This window comes from Polypterus senegalus, chromosome 6, assembly GCF_016835505.1.
Source record: "Polypterus senegalus isolate Bchr_013 chromosome 6, ASM1683550v1, whole genome shotgun sequence".
In the NCBI taxonomy this organism is placed as follows: domain Eukaryota; kingdom Metazoa; phylum Chordata; class Cladistia; order Polypteriformes; family Polypteridae; genus Polypterus; species Polypterus senegalus.
Window position 1 is genome coordinate 163,998,433 of NC_053159.1, and position 20,333 is coordinate 164,018,765.

The 20,333-nt window shown below is 39.1% G+C and overlaps 1 protein-coding gene across 1 annotated transcript in view; it reads right to left on the minus strand.

Moving 5' to 3' along the window:
* The window catches only part of ly75 (lymphocyte antigen 75), a 209,950-nt gene that overhangs the window by 60,399 nt on the left and 129,218 nt on the right, over positions 1–20,333 (minus strand). The gene's annotated exons all lie outside the window — the stretch shown is intronic.

Genomic DNA, 20,333 nt, shown 5'->3' on the forward strand with positions numbered 1-20,333 from the left:
TTGCATCCAGCTTTTGAGAGTTTAAACATTCATAAACATCAAAGTGTCCACTACTCAAGTCGTCACCTGTTAATCTAAGATGTGTAAGAGGCATTGGCGGTTGTCCAACGGTGTAAAATATTTGTCCATTTCAGTACACTTGAAAGTGACAGCCGAACAATTCAGTGGCAGCCATCAACTCACATGCAGAACCATAGGTGAAGGGCTTAAGCATTTCACTCTTATAGTGCTCCTGTGTAGTATAATTATCTCCTGTACCGTCATTAGTCCGCACCTTGAACCTGTTCAAGTCATTCAATACATAAGACATAATGTTCCTCAGGATATCAAGAGTGAGCCTGATATGGCCGTGCAATATGTAACACAGAGAAAGGAAAAGGCAGGCGCCATCTCCGGGCATGGAAACCACTCGGTAAGTGACAGTTCTTTGATCGATAGTGATCACCTCGATAAGACATGTTAATGGGGGTACGGTTGTAACGATAAAGGAAATGGGTACCTGAACAATGTAAACTAAGTCTAAAATACCTATACAATAACTACAATCATAATAAACAAACAATAAAACAGCGGAGAAGCCATGGATTAAATAAAAAGGCTGCAGTTATCAGCAGGGAGACGTGAATACTGCGGCAAAGAAGTTGTAGAATTAGTGATGGATGAGTGAGTGAGTCAGTCAGTCAGTGAAGGCTTTGCCTTTTATTAGTATATACACACACACACATACATATGTATATATTATATACATTTTATATATATATACTAGCAAAATACCCGCGCTTCGCAGCAGAGAATTAGTGTGTTAAAGATGTAATGAAAAAGGAAACATTTTAATAATAACGTAACATGATTGACATTGTCATGAGTGTTGCTGTCATATATATATATATATATATAATATACATACATATACAGTGGGTACGTAAAGTATTCAGAGCCCCTTCAATTTTTCACTTTTTGTTATATTGCAGCCATTTGCTAAAATCATTTAAATTAATTTTTTCCCTCATTAATGTACACACAGCACCCCATATTGACAAAAAAAAGAATTTTTGTAATTGTTGCAGATTTATTAAAAAAGAAAAACTGAAATATCACATGGTCCTAAGTATTCAGACCCTTTGCTCAGTATTTAGTAGAAGCACCCTTTGAGCTAATATAGCCATGAGTCTTCTTCGGAAAGATGCAACAAGTTTTTCACACCTGGATTTGGGGATCCTCTGCCATTCCTCCTTGCAGATCCTCTCCAGTTCTGTCAGGCTGGATGGTAAACGTTAGTGGACAGCCATTTTTAGGTCTCTCCAGAGATGCTCAATTGGGTTTAAGTCAGGGCTCTGGCTGGGCCATTCAAGAACAGTCACAGAGTTGTTGTGAAGCCACTCCTTCGTTAATTTAGCTGTGTGCTTAGGGTCATTGTCTTGTTGGAAGGTAAACCTTCGGCCCAGTCTGAGGTCCTTAGCACTCTGGAGAAAGTTTTTGTCCAGGATATCCCTGTACTTGGCCGCATTCATCTTTCCCTTGATTGCAACCAGTCATCCTGTCTGTGCAGCTGAAAAACACCCCCACAGCATGACGCTGCCACCGCCATGCTTCACTGTGGAGACAGAATTGGACAAGTGATGAGCAGTGCCTGGTTGTCTCCACATACCGCTTAGAATTAAGGACAAAAAGTTCTATCTTGGTCTCATCAGACCAGAGAATCTTATTTCTTACCATCTCAGAGTCCTTCAGGTGTCTTTTAGCAAACTCCATGCGGGCTGTCATGTGTCTTGCACTGAGGAGAGGCTTCTGACAGGCCACTCTGCCATAAAGCCCTGACTGGTGGAGGGCTGCAATGATGGTTGACTTTCTACAACTTTCTCCCATCTCCTGACTGCATCTCTGGAGCTCAGCCAAAGTGATCTTTGGGTTCTTCTTTACCTCTCACCAAGGCTCTTCTCCCCCGGTAGCTCAGCTTGGCCGGACGGCCAGCTCTAGGAAGGGTTCTGGTCATCCCAAACGTCTTCCATTCAAGGATTATGGAGGCCAGTGTGCTCTTGGGAACCTTAAGTGCAGCAGAAATTTTTTTGTAACCTTGGCCAGATCTGTGCCTTGCCACAATTCTGTCTCTGAGCTCTTCAGATAGTTCCTTTGACCTCATGATTCTCATTTGCTCTGACATGCATTGTCAACTGTAAGGTCTTATATAGAAAGGTGTGTGGCTTTCCTAATCAAGTCCAATCAGTATAATCAAACACAGCTGGACTTAAATGAAGGTGATCTCAAGGATGATCAGAAGAAATGGAAAGCACCTGAGTTAAATATATGTGTCACAGCAAAGGGTCTGAATACTTAGGACCATGTGATATTTCAGTTTTTCTTTTTTAATAAATCTGCAACAATTACAAAAATTCTTTTTTTTTTGTCAATATGGGGTGCTGTGTGTACATTAATGAGGGAAAAAATTAATTTAAATGATTTTAGCAAATGGCTGCAATATAACAAAAAGTGAAAAATTGAAGGGGGTCTGAATACTTTCCGTACCCACTGTATATACATATATATATATATATATATATATATATACACACACACACACACAAATAAACATATATATACATATACACACATATATACATATACATCCACATATATATATATATATACATATACATGTGCACAAAACCACGCTTTTATCAAGGCTTCCGTCGGGTAGTCTTTTGAAATGAAATTTTCCTCCAATCAGTCCTAGCAACGCAATTTCTTCCGACTGTTGCATTTTTGTAGCTCTGATGTGTGCATCAATGTAATCGGTGTACCAGGAAATCATGCATTGACAGAAGTTCCCCTTTGCTTGGAATGCAAAGTGTATTTAAATGCGTTATTTTTTTAACGTGTTATAGAACACATGCATCGAAGCTTCACAGCTGTGCTTGTGCCAAGAAAAGGAAACATTTTAAAAATAACGTAACATGATTGTCAATGTAATCTTTTGTAAGTAGTGCCTGGAGGATTCAGAGTGTAGAGAAACTCTACAGACAGCGTGTGTATTAACTTGTGGATTTTTCTATGAGTATTTGGTGGCAGCGTCACAAAGTTGCTTCCGCAAGACTGCGTTAGCTGCGGAGCTCAGCTTAGAGCGAAATGAGGTGAATGGGACGGGAGATGATGACGTGACTCCCCCACCCACCTTAACCGTCAATCCCCCCACAAACACAGTCTCTCGGAATTTGCATAAGCACAGCCCTTCTCCAGCAATTTTAACTTAGTTACAAAGTGATCAAAACTCTCGTTTATACCCTGCGTCCTCTCATTAAACTTGTATCCCGTGATTAGCAGTGGTATGACAAACGCCAGCGTAGCCTGTCTATGAACTTAATTTAAACTTTAGGTTTACACCGTGCTTTGTTTCTGAAGTTGCTGCACTCATGAATATGCTTGTATGTGTCACTCGCTCGCTTCTTATTGTTTCGCTGCCTTCTCAATTGTATAATGCATGTTTTCTTCAGCGCTTTTGGAGCTCTTCCTTGTTATCTACGCACTGCGCTGACAGTCAGTTCACGTGATTAGGTGGGATGATGATGTCACGAAACTCCGCCCCGGCCATCGAGCTCAACTCCATTACAGTATATGGAGAAAATAGGTTCCAGTTATGACCATTACGTGTCGAATTTGAAATGAAACCTGCCCTTACTGACTCACTCACTCACTCATCACTAATTCTCCAACTTCCGTGTAGGTAGAAGGCTGAAATTTGGCAGGCTTATTCCTTACAGCTTACTTACAAAAGTTGGGCAGGTTTCATTTCGAAATTCTACGCATAAGGGTCATAACTGGAAGCTATTTTTCCCATATAATGTAATGGAGTCTTGAGTTGGAGATGGCCGCGGGGGGAGTTTCGTGTGACATCATCACGCCTCCACGTAAGTATGTAGAGAACAAGGAAGAACTCCAAACAGTGATGAGCACAAAACGCCATTTCACAATTGAGAAGGCAGAAAACATTATGAAGCAAATGATGCATACAAGCATATTCATAAGTACAGCTACTGCGGAAACAAAGCACGGCGTGAACCGTAAGTTTATATTAAATTAAGTTCATAGACAGGCTGTCACTAGCGCTTGTAATTTAGTGCCTGCCCATATAGGGCCGCCCATCAGCGGCAATCCAATACAAACACTGCCGGTAAATATTCACGTGTGAAGGACTGTGCTTATGCAGAGGAAGATGAGATGGTCAGGGTGGTGTTTGGCACAAACTCATTGAAACTGCGAGAGAAACTTTTAAGTGCCGGGTCTTAGCTGACATTACACGAGATGGCACCAGTACAGCTGGGAACCTTCGATGCAAGAACACCAAGCTGCTCACGTGAACTGACGCAGTGCACAGACAAAAGCAACAGTTCCAAAGAGTGCTGAACAAAACCGAATTACACAATTGAGAAGGCAGCAAAAAATATGAAGCGTCTTATACATACAATCATATTCATAAGTGCAGCTACTGCGGAAACAAAGCACACGGTGGAAAAAGTGAATGTCCTGCTAAAGGAAGACAGTGAAAAAAAAACCCGTGCATGCAGTTTGTCACATCACAGATAAAAAGGAAGACGAGCTGTTTATTGATGCAGTAAGGAACTAATCGATGAATGAAACCTCTTATCTTTACAACGATTGACAAACACGGAATGTAACTTGAACACATCCTACAAATACAGCCTGATTGAAAGAAATAATGATAATCAAATCCTTGATGACAGCAACATTCAATAACACTCACAAAACAATTACTGTATATTGACAATCATGTTACGTTATTTTTAAAATGTTCCCTTTTCTTTTCATAACTTCTACTTCTCCACGGTGATACACGGGTATATATATAAATGTATATATATACCCAGATCTACAATACATACTTTAGCATAGACAAGCCACACGCTGTGGCGAATTGTAGAGTCTTAAGCCTCTAACGCCGACATTCGAGGTTCGATTCCGAGAGGGATGTACTGACTATGTACGCGCTACCGATTCATTTTACCTTCGATCTCCTTGGTTTGGGACGTATGAAAAATATTAGGTTAACGAGAATCATGTTACGTTATTTTAAAATTTTCCCTTTCTTAGCACAAGCACAGCTGAGAAGCTTCGATGCATGTACTCCATAACGTTAAAAATAACGCATTTAATCACACTTTCAATTCCAAGCAAGCGGAACTTTTGTCAATGCATGATTTCCTGGTACATCCATTACACTGATGCACACATCACAGCTACAAAAATGTTAGAGTCGGAATAAAGCGCGTTCCTCGACTGATCATTTCGACTACCCGAAATAAGCCTTGATAAAAGCATGGTTTTGTGCACACTGAAAAGCAAGCAAAATTAGATGCATTACAGAAAGCGGACTTTGTGGCTCTTACTGGGGATCATTGGACTTCCGTGACCGTTAGTAATTCTAAATACATCTAATTACAAAATGTTCAATGATCACACTGTTTTAGCCTAATGTACAAAATAATTTTGGCTAATGTTACTCAGAGTTTAAAGAGTAAGCTGGTCAAATTACCTTTTATGTTTCTGACTTATTTTTTAAGAAGAAAACTGCACTTTATGGTGAAATTTTGGTTATTATTATTTAAAGACAATACTATTCTGAAAATGTACTTAAAGTACTTAAACTACCACTTAATTTTTAAGTCTGCCCAATTTTAACCAGGGATGATATTTTTGTTTCTGTTTTGAATTCAAATGCAGTTTAAAAGCTTTTTTTTCAGAAATTAAAACAGCTTCAGTTTACAATATTCATGTCCATGTCTATTATTTGATTCTGTAAGCCCACTAAAACCGTTTTAAATAAAAAAAAAAAAACATTTGCGATTTGGGGCAAATTTACGTGTGATTACATATGATTAATCAAGATTAATTCTTACACAGCCTCTAATTAATTGGATTAATTTTTTAATCGAGTCCCACCCTAATATATATATATATGTAGATTTGTATATATATGTGTATATACAGTATATATGTAGATATGTATATGTTGTATATACAGTATGTATATATGTGTGTGTATATACAGTATGTGTATATATGTATATGTATATATATGTATGTGTGTATATGTATATATATATAACTGTATATATATGTGTATAGATGTGTATATATATATATATATATATATATATATATATATATATATATATATATATATATATATGCCAGCAACACTCATGACAATTACAAAACAATTACATTGTCAATCATGTTACGTTATTATTAAAATGTTTCCTTTTCTTTTTACTTCTCCACTGCCAATCGCAGTATTTTGCTATATATATATATATATATATATATATATATATATATATAAATAGATAGATATGACAACAACACTCATATCAATGACAAAACAATTACATTAACAATCATCTTACGTTATTTTTAAAATGTTTGCTTTTCTTTTTCATAACTTCTTTAACACACTACACACTACGAAGCGGGGTATTCTGCTATATATATATATATATATATATATACATATATATATGACAACAACACTCATATCAATAACAAAACAATTACATTGACAATCATGTTACGTTATTTTCAAAATGTTTCCTTTTCTTTTTCATTGCTTCTTTAACACACTACTTCTCCGCTGCGAAGCGCGGGTATATTGCTAGTTCAATACATAAGACACAATGTTCCTCCGGATATCTAGAGTGAGCCTGATATGGCCGTGCAATATGTAACAAAGAGAATGGAAAAGGTAGGTGCCATCTCCGGGCATGGAAACCACTGTAAGTGACAGTTCTTTGATCGATAGTGATCACCTCGATAGACATGGTAATGGGGGTTGGAATGATAAAGGAAATGGGTACCTAAGCAATGTAAAGTAAGTCTAAAATACCTATACAATAACTATAATTGTAATAAACAAACAATAAAACAGCGGAGAAGCCATGGATTAAACAAAAAGGCTGTAGTTATCAGTAGGGAGACGTGAATCCCGTGGTGAAGCAAGGAAGGGAATGTACAGACCGGAGCGACGGACAGTCTTATATAGGCAGGCAGCCAACAACGTGGGAGTCTTTGCTGCAGGCTATGGACGGATATATGTACGTAAGTAGGATTCAGATAGCGTTGGGAACCCGTGTACCAAATTTCTTGAAGATGGGCCCATAAGTAACAAAGACTGTTGAAAAGTTCAATATGGCGTCTGACAGTGGCATCATACCACCGAAATAAGTACGTACATTGGTTTCGGTTAGCTCAGGGAAGCCACCTACCAAATTTCGTGAAGATGGGGCCATAAATAAGAAAGTTCAACATGGCGGACGTTGTTGACCGTTATGACTGTTACGCGTAGAATTTCGAAATGAAATCTGCTAAACTTTTGTAAGTAAGCTGTAAGAAATGAGCCTACCAATTTTCAGCCTTCTACCTACACGGGAAGTTGGAGAATTACTGACGTTGGAAAGTTCAATATGGCGGCTGACAGTGGCCATACCACCAAAATAAGTATGTACATTGATTTCGTTAGCGCAGGGAAGCCGCCTACCAAATTTCGTGAAGATGGGGCCATGAATAAGAAAGTTCAATATGGCCGTTACTAGTTGAATTTCGAAATGAAACCTGCTTAACTTTTGTAAGTAAGCTGTAAGAAATAAGCCTGCCAAATTTCAGCTTTCTTCCTACATGGGAAGTTGGAGAATTCGTGATGAGTCAGTGAGTGAGGGCTTTGCCTTTTATTAGTATAGATTATATATATTTTACATATATATATATATAAAAATATATATATATAATATATATATACTAGCAGAATACCCGCGCTATATATACACACAGACACACACATATATAAACATATATATATACATATACACATATATATATATATATACACATATACAAATATAGACATATATATACATATATACACACATATTATATATATATATATCTATATATATACTAGAGAATACCAGCTCAAAGGAGAAGTAGTGTGTTAAAGAAGGTACGAAAAAGAAAAGGAAAAATTTTAAAAATAATGTAACATGATTGTCAAAGTAATTGTTTTGTGTATTTGGTGGCAACATCACTAAGTTATTTTCGTCTAGCTGCATCAGAAAATGTACCACGACGTCTGACACGCCTCCTTTTTACTGTTTTCTCACAGCTTGGATTGCTGCTGTCATATATATACACACACACATACACACACACACACACACACACACACACACACACATACATACATATATATATATATATATACACATGCATATCTTCATATCTACATATCTATATACATATCTACATATACACATATATATATATATACTAGCAAAATACCCGCGCTTCGCAGCGGAGAAGTAGTGTGTTAAAGAAGCAATGAAAAGAAAAGGAAACATTTTGAAAATAACGTAACATGATTGTCAATGTAATTGTTTTGTCACTGTTGTGAGTGATGAGTGTTGTTGTCATATATATATATATATATATATATATATATATATATATATATATATATATTTACACACACACATAAACACATATATATATACATATCTATACATATACACATATATACATACATATATATCTACATATATACACACACATATATACACACATATACATACATACACACACATATATACACACAAATACATATATATATATACATACACACACACATATATAAACATATATATACATATACATACATATCTACATATATACACACAGCTATTTCGTATCAGTGCAATACGCTGTTTGTTAAAACGGTTGACTCCCGCTCTTACGTGCAATAACAAATCAAATCATTCAGTTGTCTTTGCTCATATGTCATTTTAGAGCTGGACGCCTGGCATCTTTTTGGCCACAAGTTCGTTTCTGTTTGGTGTGAGGTTCTGTGTTGTGGAGATTCTCAGGATGGATTGCAGGTGCTCATCAGTGAGGCTTACTCCTGTGTGCTGTTTTGTTAGTCTTTATCACTGAGAAGAGCTTCTCACGCAGATATGTGCTACCAAACATGCACAAGGTTCGAGCCGCATGTAGACGGACTTTTTTTGTTCTTCAAAGTCACCAAAGCGCCGTGCAAACTCAGTGCGCAATAACTCTAGCTTCGCGAAGCGCTGCATTATGGGATCTGTAGTTTATTGTGTTACCAGCGCTTCATATACCCGGGCTTTAATAACAATAATACAGTATATAAAATGATCTCGGGGCGGATATAATTACACGCCGGGCGGATGTGGCCCTGCCCTTGAGTTTGACACATATGGACTAAATAGAACTTGAAAAGATATATTTTTCAAATGTGATCACGCAATTCAGATAGAGTTGACGCAAGACTACAGCCTGCATGCCTCAATGAGTCATCCTCCCTCGCTCTTACTTTTTTACCGTTCATCTAATGAATACACTGAGTATGGCTTTACCAAAACAATCATTGATGGCGAATAAAGTATCCATTATTCGAGTATGTAGAGCGGGATATATATATATACATATATATATACCCGCGCGTATCGCAGCGGAGAAGTAGTGTGTTAAAAAAGGTAGAAAAAGAAAAGGGAACATTTTAAAAATAACGTAACATGACTGTCAATATACAGTATTTGTTTTGTGAGTGTTACTGAGTGTTGCTGCCATCAAGGATTTGATTATCATTATTTCTTTTAATCAGGTTCGTATTTGTAGGATGTGTTGTGTTCAAGTTACATTCCGTGTTTGTCAATCGTTGTAAAGATGACAGGTTTCATTCATCGATTCGTTTCTTACTGCATCAATAAACAGCTCGTCTTCTTCTTTATCTGAGACCTGACACACTGCATGCACGGGTTTTTTACACTGTCTTCCTTTAGCGGGACATTGACTTTTTCCACCGTGTGCTTTGTTTCCACAGTAGCTGCATTTATGAATATGCTTATCAGGCGCTTCATATTTTTGCTGCCTTTTCAATTGTGTAATTCGGTTTTGTTCAGCGCTCTTTGGAACTGTTGCTTTTATCTGTGCACTCGCCAGTTCACGTGAGCCACTCGGTGTACTTGCATCGAAGGTTCCCAGCTGTGCTGGTGCCATCTCGTGCTATGTCCATGGCTGTATTTAATGTTACCTTAGTCCTGGCACTTAAAACTTTCTCGCAGTTTCGCTGAGTTTGTGTCAAACACCACCCTGACCATCTCATCTTCCTCTCCATAAGCACAGTCCTTCACCCGTGAATATTTACCCGTGGCAGTTTGCTATTGGATTGCCGCTGACGGACGGCCTTATATGGGCAGGCACTAAATTACAAACGCCAGCGGCAGCCTGTCTATGAACTTAATTTAAAGTGTAGGTTTACATCGTGCTTTGTTTCAGTAGCAGAACTCATCAATATGGTTGTATATGTCACTGCCGCTTCTTATTGTTTCGCTGCCTTCTCAATTATATAATGCATGTTTTCTTGAGCGCTTTTTTGAGGTCTTCCTGGTTTTCTATGTACTGCGTGATTACGTGGGAGGCGTGATGATGTCACACGAAACTCCGCCCCGGCGTTGAAGCTCATCTCCATTACAGTAAATGGAGAAAACTGCTTCCAGTTATGACCATTACGCGTAGAATTTCGATATAAAACCTGCCCAACTTTTGTAAGGAAGCTGTAAGGAATGAACCTGCCAAATTTCAGCCTTCCACCCACACGGGAAGTTGGAGAATTAGTGATGAGTGAGTGAGTGAGTGAGTGAGTCAGTGAGGGCTTTGCCTTTTATTAGTATAGATATATATATATATATATATATATATATATATCTATATATATCTATACACACACATACATATACACATATATACATATCTACATATATACTGTATATACATATATATACAAATCTACATATATATATCTACATATATATTAGGGGTGGAACTCGATTAAAAAAATTAATCTAATTAATTAGAGGCTGTGTAATAATTAATCTTGATTAATCGTATGTAATCACACATTAAAATTTGACCCAAATCGCAATTATATTTTTTCATTTAAAAGGGTTTTAGTGGGTGACAGAATCAAATAATAGACATGGACATGAATATTGTAAACTCAAGCTCTCTTAATTTCTGAAAAAAGAAATGCTTTTAAACTGCATTTCAATTCAAAACAGAAACAAAAATATCATCCCTGGCTAAAATTGTGCAGACTTAAAAATAGTGGTATTTTAATTACTTTAAGTACATTTTCAGAATGGTATTGTCTTTAAATAATAATAACCAAAATTTCAACAAAAAAGTGCAGTTTTTCTTCTTTAAAAAAATAAGTCGTAAACATAAAAGATAATTTGACAAACTTAATCTTTAAACTCTGAGTAACCTTAGGCAAAATTATTTTGTACATTAGGCTAAAACAGTGTGATCATTGAACATTTTGTAATTGGATGTAATTAGAATTACTAACGGTCACGGAAGTCCAATGATCCCCAGTAAGAGCCACAAAGTCCACTTTCTGTAATGCATCTAATTTTGCTTGCTTTTCAGTGTGCACAAAACCATGCTTTGATCAAGGCTTCCCTCGGGTAGTGTTTTGAAATGAAATTTGCCTCCGATCAGTCTTAGGAACGTGCTTTATTCCGACTCTAACATTTTTGTAGCTCTGATTTGTGCATCAATGTAATCGATGTACCAGGAAATCATGCATTGACAAAAGTTCTCCTTTGCTTGGAACTGAAAGTGTGATTAAATGCGTTATTTTTTTTAACGCGTTATGAAGTACATGCATTGAAGCTTCTCAGCTGTGCTTGTGCTAAGAAAAGGAAACATTTTAAAAATAACGTAACATAATTCTGTGTTAACCGCATATTTTTTCATACGTCTCAAACCAAGGGGATGCAAGGGTAAAATGAATCGGGAAGCGCGTGTACATACTCAGTGCATCCCCTGTCGGGAATCGAACCTCGGATGTCGGCACTAGAGGCAAAGCCTCTACAATTGCGCCACAACGTGTGGCTTGTCTATTTAAGAGTATGTAGATCGGGGTTTAACCCGGGTATCGCAGCGGAGAAGTAGTGTGTTAAAGAAGTTATGAAAAAGAAAAGGGAACATTTTAAAAATAACGTAACATGATTGTCAATATACAGTAATTGTTTTGTGAGTGTTGCTGTCATCAAGGATTTGATTATCATTATTTCTTTCAATTAGGTTCGTATTTGTAGGATGTGTTGTGTTCAAGTTACATTCCGTGTTTGTCAATCGTTGTAAAGATAATAGGTTTCATTCACTGATTCATTTCTTACTGCATCAATAAACAGCTCGTCTTCTTTATCTGAGACCTGACACACTGCATTCACAGGTTTTTTTTTACACTGTCTTTCATTAGCGGGACATTGACTTTTTCCACCGTGTGCTTTGTTTCCACAGTAACTGCACTTATGAATATGCTTGTATGTATCAGACACTTTATATTTTTTTGCTGCCTTCTAAATTGTGTAATTCGTTTTTTGTTCAGCACTCTTTGGAACTGTTGCTTTTTGTCTGCGCACTGCGTCAGTTCACGTGTGCCGCTCGATGTACATGCATCGAAGTTTCCCAGTTGTGCTGGTGCCATCTCGTGCGATGTCCATGGCTGTATGTAATGTTAGCTAAGACCCGGCACTTAAAACTTTCTCTCGCAGTTTCGCTGAGTTTGTGCCAAACACCACCCTGACCATCTCATCTTTCTCTGCATAAGCACAGTCCTTCACCCATGAATATTTAGCGGCAGTTTTTCTATTGGATTGCCGCTGATGGATGGCCTTATATGGGCAGGCACTAAATTCCAAACGCCAGCGGCAGTCTGTCTATGAACTTAATTTAAACTTTAGGTTTAGACCGTGCTTTGTTTCCGAAGTAGCAGCACTCATGAATATGGTTGTATATGTCACTCGCTCGCTTCTTATTGTTTCGCTGCCTTCTCAATTATATAAATGCATGTTTTCTTCAGCGCTTTTTGGAGCTCTTCCTGGTTTTCTACGTACTGCATGATTACGTGGAAGGCATGATGATGTCACACGAAACTCCACCCCCCACGGCTTTCGAGCTCAACTCCATTACAGTAAATGGAGAAAAATAGCTTCGAGTTATGACCATTACGTGTAAAATTTCGAAATAAAACCTGCCCAACTTTTGTAAGGAAGCTGTAAGGAATGAACCTGCCAAATTTCAGCCTTCTACCTACACGGAAAGTTGGAGAATTAGTAGTGAGTGAGTGAGTGAGTGAGTGAGTGAGTGAGGGCTTTGCCTTTTATTAGTATAGATTGTCGAGGATACCAGGGGCCACGACTCGGCCGGGATGCTTTGGAGGACCGGAAGTGGGCGTGTGCCCATCTGGGATCATGTGGGGGCCGCCTTCCTGGTTGCTTTGGGGGCCACGGGTTCAGGGCATGGAAGCCCCACCCTGTAGGGGCCCGTGGTCACCCCAGGAGGCGCCCCAATGCCTTGGGGATTTGTGACCTCAGCACTTCCGCCACACCAGGAAGTGCTGGGGGGAAGAATTAGACAGACACCCGGAGAGCTGCCGAGAGAACAGCCTGCACTTCTGAGACGGAAATACTGGGAACCCCCTGGAGCTTGTCCGGGGAGTGTATAAAAGGGGCCGTCTCCCTTCATTCAAGGCTAGAGTCGGGTGGAAAAAGGACAAGGCACGAGAGAGGTGTGGAGGCGGCCCGAGAAAAAGGCATTGTGAGGCCAGGACTGACTGTTGGGGTTTGTGCACATTGAATTGGGTCTGAGTGACCAATATATTATTGTAAATATTGTAAATAAACACGTGTGGTGGTTGAAGAACAACATGTCTGCCTGTCTGTGTCCGGGTCAAGTCCAAACTATATATATATATATATATATATATATATATATATATACACTAACGAAATACCCGTGCTTCGCAGCGGTGAAATACTGTCTGAATATTTTTATTAATAAAAAGTAAACATTTTAGACTGAACGAAAATATGTGAAAAATTAATTGTTAAGGATCTCTCTGTATACCACGTTGTCAATTCGGCCCTCTGGTTGTAATATGACTAAGCTGTGTGCTGAGCTCACTCTTGAGCATGCAACATGCATGTGAAAAGCAATCCCGCCTCAAATCAATGCCAACCTTTTGTAGTGTTTGTCCCTGAGACTTATTAATTGCCATTGCGAAGCAGAGCCTTACTGGAAATTGAACGCGTTTGCATTGAAATGGGAGATTAGATGGTATAACAGGGATGCGAGGAATAAAAACTGTGTCACCTGAGGCACTGCCAGTAAATATAGTTGCTTCAATTAGGTTGTTTTGTAGAGATGTGACCTGAAGTCTTGTGCGTTACAAAGTTTCGTGGTTGTAAGTTTCTGCTTCCTTGGCGAAGGTCGTAAACGAAAGAAGACACCGCAGTGAACACAGAAGAGAACCCGTGGATTAAATAAAACCTACACAATAACTGTAACAATCGTAACAAATGAACAATAAAATAGAAGAGAACCCGTGAATTAAATAAAAGGTTGCTTCGTTGGTGAAGCAAGGAAAAAGGACTTTCTTATATGTCGTTCGTTTTTAAAACAGTGCAGAAGCTGTGAGAAAGCTGCTTCCTTGGCGAAGCTCGTAAACAAAAGAAGACACCGCAGTGAACACAGAAGAGAACCCGTGGATTAAATAAAACCTACACAATAACTGTAACAATCGTAAACAATGAACAATAAAATAGAAGAGAACCCGTGAATTAAATAAAAAGGCTGCTTCGTTGGCGAAGCAAGGAAAAAGGACTTTCTTATATATCGTTCGTTTATAAAACAGTGCAGAAGCTCTGAGAAAGCTGCTTCCTTCGCAAAGTAAGGAAACGACTGAAGAGATGGCGGGGACGCGGTAAGTGTTACAAGGCAGCTGAAGCGCTGCATTATGGGATCTGTAGTTTATTGTGTTACCAGTGCTTCATATCCCCGGGCCATTAATAACAATAATACAGTATATAAAATGATCTCGGGGCGGATATAATTACACGCCGGGCGGATGTTGCCTCGGGCCTTGAGTTTGACACATATGGAGTAAATAGAACTTGAAAAGATATATTTTTTCGTACATCGAGCCCCGTGCTATTGTGGTTTTGCTTGCATGCCTCAATAAGTTATCCTCCCTCGCTCTTACTTTTTTACCGTTCATCTAATGAATACACTGAGTATGGCTTTACCAAAACAATCATTGATGGCGAATAAAGTATCCATTATTCGAGTATGTAGATCGGGTATATATATACATATATATATACCAGCGTATCGCAGCGGAGACGTAGTGTGTTAAAGAAGCTATGAAAAAGTAAAGGGAACATTTTAAAAATAACGTAACATGATTGTCAATATACATAAATTGTTTTGTGAGTTTTACTGAGTGTTGCTGTCATCAAGGATTTGATTATCATTATTTCTTTCAATCAGGTTCGTATTTGTAGGATGTGTTGTGTTCAAGTTACATTCCGTGTTTGTCAATCGTTGTAAAGATGACAGGTTTCATTCATCGATTCGTTTCTTACTGCATCAATAAACAGCTCGTCTTCTTTATCTGAGACCCGACACACTGCATGCACGGGTTTTTTTACACTGTCTTCCTTTAGCGGGACATTGACTTTTTCCACCGTGTGCTTTGTTTCCACAGTAGCTGCATTTATGAATATGCTTGTATGTATCAGGCGCTTCATATTTTTTGCTGCCTTTTCAATTGTGTAATTCGTTTTTGATCAGCGCTCTTTGGAACTGTTGCTTTTTGTCTGTGCACTGCATCAGTTCACGTGAGCCGCTCGGTGTACATGCATTGAAGTTTCCCAGCTGTGCTGGTGCCATGTCGTGCTATGTCCATGGCTGTATCTAATGTTACCGAAGTCCCGGCACTTAAAACTTTCTCTCGCAGTTTCGCTGAGTTTGTGCCAAACACCACCCTGACCATCTCATTTTCCTCTGCATAAGGACAGTCCTTCACCCGTGAATATTTACCTGTGGCAGTTTGCTATTGGATTGCCGCTGTTGGATGGCCTTATATGGGTAGGCACTAAATTACAAACGCCAACGACAGCCTCTCTATGAACTTAATTTAAAGTTTAGGTTTACATCGTGCTTTGTTTCCGAAGTAGCAGAACTCATGAATATGGTTGTATATGTCACTTTCCGCTTCTTATTGTTTCGCTGCCTTCTCAATTATATAATGCATGTTTTCTTCAGCGCTTTTTGGGCCTCTTCCTGGTTTTCTACGTACTGCGTGATTACGTGGAAGGCGTGATGATGTCACACGAAACTCCCCACGGGTTTCAAGCTCATCTCCATTACAGTAAATGGAGAAAAACAGCTTCCAGTTATGACCATTACGCGTAGAATTTCGAAGTGAAAACTACCCAACTTTTGTAAGGAAGCTGTAAGGAATGACCCTACCAAATTTCAGCCTTCTACCTACACGGGAAGTTGGAGAATTAGTGATGAGCCAGTCAGTCAGTGAGTGAGTCAGTGAGGGCTTTGCCGTTTATTAGTATAGATATATATATACAGTGGTGTGAAAAACTATTTGCCCCGTTCCTGATTTCTTATTCTTTTGCATGTTTGTCACACAAAATGTTTCTGGTCATCAAACACATTTAACCATTAGTCAAATATAACAGAAGTAAACACAAAATGCAGTTTTTAAATGATGGTTTTTATTATTTAGGGAGAAAAAAATCCAAACCTACATGGCCCTGTGTGAAAAAGTAATTGCCCCCTGAACCTAATAACTGGTTGGGCCACCCTTAGCAGCAATAACTGCAATCAAGCGTTTATGATAACTTGCAATGAGTTTTTACAGCTCTGGAGGAATTTTGGCCCACTCATCTTTGCAGAATTGTTGTAATTCAGCTTTATTTGAGGGTTTTCTAGCATGAACCGCCTTTTTAAGGTCATGCCATAGCATCTCAATTGGATTCAGGTCAGGACTTTGACTAGGCCACTCCAAAGTCTTCATTTTGTTTTTCTTCAGCCATTCAGAGGTGGATTTGCTGGTGTTTTTTGGGTCATTGTCCTGTTGCAGCACCCAAGATCGCTTCAGCTTGAGTTGACGAACAGATGGCCAGACATTCTCCTTCGGGATTTTTTGGTAGACAGTAGAATTCATGGTTCCATCTATCACAGCAAGCCTTCCAGGTCCTGAAGCAGCAAAACAACCCCAGACCATCACACTACCACCACCATATTTTACTGTTGGTATGATATTCTTTTTCTGAAATGCTGTGTTCCTTTTACGCCAGATGTAACGGGACATTTGCCTTCCAAATAGTTCAACTTTTGTCTCATCAGTCCACAAGGTATTTTCACAAAAGTCTTGGCAATCATTGAGATGTTTCTTAGCAAAATTGAGACGAGCCCTAATGTTCTTTTTGCTTGACAGTGGTTTGCGTCTTGGAAATCTGCCATGCAGGCCGTTTTTGCCCAGTCTCTTTCTTATGGTGGAGTCGTGAACAGTGACCTTAATTGAGGCAAGTGAGGCCTACAGTTTTTAGACGTTGTCCTGGGGTCTTTGTGACCTCTCGGATGAGTCGTCTCTGCTCTTGGGGTAATTTTGGTCGGCCGGCCACTCCTGGGAAGGTTCACCACTGTTCCATGTTTTGCCATTTGTGGATAATGGTTCTCACTGTGGTTCGCTGGAGTCCCAAAGCTTTAGAAATGGCTTTATAACCTTTACCAGACTGATAGATCTCAATTACTTCTGTTCTCATTTGTTCCTGAATTTCTTTGGATCTTGGCATGATTTCTAGCTTTTTAAGTGATTTCTTGATTGAAACAGGTGTGGCAGTAATCAGGCCTGGGGGTGGCTACGGAAATTGAACTCAGGTGTGATACACCACAGTTAGGTTATTTTTAACAAGGGGCAATTACTTTTTCACACAGGGCCATGTAGGTTTGGATTTTTTTTTCTCCCTAAATAATAAAAACCATTATTTAAAAACTGCATTTTGTGTTTACTTCTGTTATATTTGACTAATGGTTAAATGTGTTTGATGATCAAAAACATTTTGTGTGACAAACATGCAAAAGAATAAGAAATCAGGAAGGGGGCAAATAGTTTTTCACACCACTGTATATACAGTAATCCCTTCTCGATCGCAGGGGCTGCGTTTCAGAACCCCCCGCGATAGATGAAAATCCGTGATGTAGAAAACATATGTTTGTATGGTTATTTTTATATATTTTAAGCCCTTATAAACTCTCCCACACTGTTATTATTAGAGCCCTCTAGACATGAAATAACACCGTTTAGTCAAAAGTTTAAACTGTGCTCCATGACAAGACAGAGATGACAGTTCTTTCTCACAATTAAAATAATGCAAACATATCTTTCTCTTCAAAGAATGCATGTCAGGAGCAGAGAATGTCAGAGAGAGAGAGAGAGAGAGCAAGACATAAGCAAACAATCAAAGAATCAATATGTGCTTTTGGGCCGAAGCACCGCGATAAAGCAGCATTTTTTAGAGGAGCGTCCGTATCCTCTAGGCTAACAGCCTCTGTGCAAACAGCCCCTCTGCTCACACCCCCTCCGTCTGGCACAGAGAATGTCAGAGAGAGTGAGAGAGACAGAGAAAAGCAAACAATCAAGCACCGCGCGGGAAGCATATCGTAATATCATTGAAGAGTTTTATTTCATACGTAATACATGCTCTGATTGGGTATCTTCTAAGCCATCCGCCAATAGCGTCCCTTGTATGAAATCAACTGGGCAAACAAACTGAGGAAGCATGTACCATAAATTAAAAGACCCATTTCCCGCAGAAATCTGCAAACCAGCAAAAAATCTGTGATATATATTTAGATATGCTTACATTTAAAATCCGCGATGGAGTGAAGCCGTGAAAGTCAAAGCGCGATATAGCGAGGGATCACTGTGTATATATCTATCAAAATATCCGCGCTTCGCAGCGGAGAAGTAGTGTGTTAAAGAAGTTATGAAAAAAAAGGTAACATTTTAAAAATAACGTAACGTTATTGACAATGTATTTGTCGTAGGCTTATTTTAGTATTGAGAATGAATCTGATGATTGTAGTGTTAAATTTATGATTGTAAATGTTGTGTATGAGAAATACACATTTTTAGGATGCAAGGATTTCTTTGTAAACAATGCTTGCAGTTCTGCCCTCAGGCTGTAAAATGTCTGCTGAGCTTACTCTTGAGCATGCAATGTACAGTTGGCCATGTGAGAAGCATCTTGTGTCAAGTCAATGCCGACCTTTTTTTAGAGTCTGGCCCTGTGACTCATTTATTGTCATAGCAAAGCAGACCCTTACTGGAAATTGGAGGCGTTTGAATTGGAATGGGAGGTCAGAGGGTATGAGAGGGGTGCAAGGAATAAATACAGTCTTCTCTGAGCCTGTTTCAGTGAAGACAGTTGCCTCAATGAGGTTCTTGTGCAGAGATCTGATATAAAGCCTGGTGCCATTACAAAGTTTTGGTGGTTGTAAGTTTCGTAGTAAAGCGCTGGAAGGCAGGAGTCACCAGCAGACAGACGTGAAGCAAGGTGAACAATAACAGGCTTGAAGCGGTGGAGTAAAGAAGAAAGGAGCAGTGAGCATGAACAGCTGAGGACAGTAAGGAAGTGAGTGAGGAGGCACATGAGCATGGGATGTCGTTAATGCATATAGGCAGGGAGCCAACCACGTGGTAGGTGTGTGGACAGCGGCCGTGTGGAAAAAGGAAGGGGGACCAGGGGCGGCCCCGTGTGAAATAAATCCTCTTTTAATGGAAATAAGGAATGAAACCGCCAAATGGAGAGGTCAGTTCCTAAACTTCCTTATGGCGTAACGGTGAGAACCGCCAAAAAGAAGACGTTATTTTCAAAAGTTCGGGGATCAACACGAAATGAAACATACTTAACTTTTGTAAGTACACTGTAAAGGATGAGCATGGGAAAACTGGAAGTAGCAGAAATAGTAAAGAGGGGTTTCCCCTATCTATACAGTGATCCCTCGCTATATCGCGCTTCGACTTTCGCGGCTTCACTCCATCGCGGATTTTAAATGTAAGCATATCAAATATATATCACAGATTTTTCGCTGGTTCGTGGATTTCTGCGGACAATGGGTCTTTTAATCTATGGTAGACGCTTCCTCAGTTTGTTTGCCCAGTTGATTTCATACAAGGGACGCGGATGGCTGAGAAACTACCCAATCAAAGCACTTATTACATATTAAATAAAACTCCTCAATGATATACGATATGCTTCCTGCGCGGTGCTTCGCACATTTCAAAGCTCTAACAGCCCGTATTGATTTTTGATTGTTTGCTTTTCTCTGCCTCTGTCTCTGACATTCTCTGCTCCTGACGAGGGGGTGTGAGCAGAGGC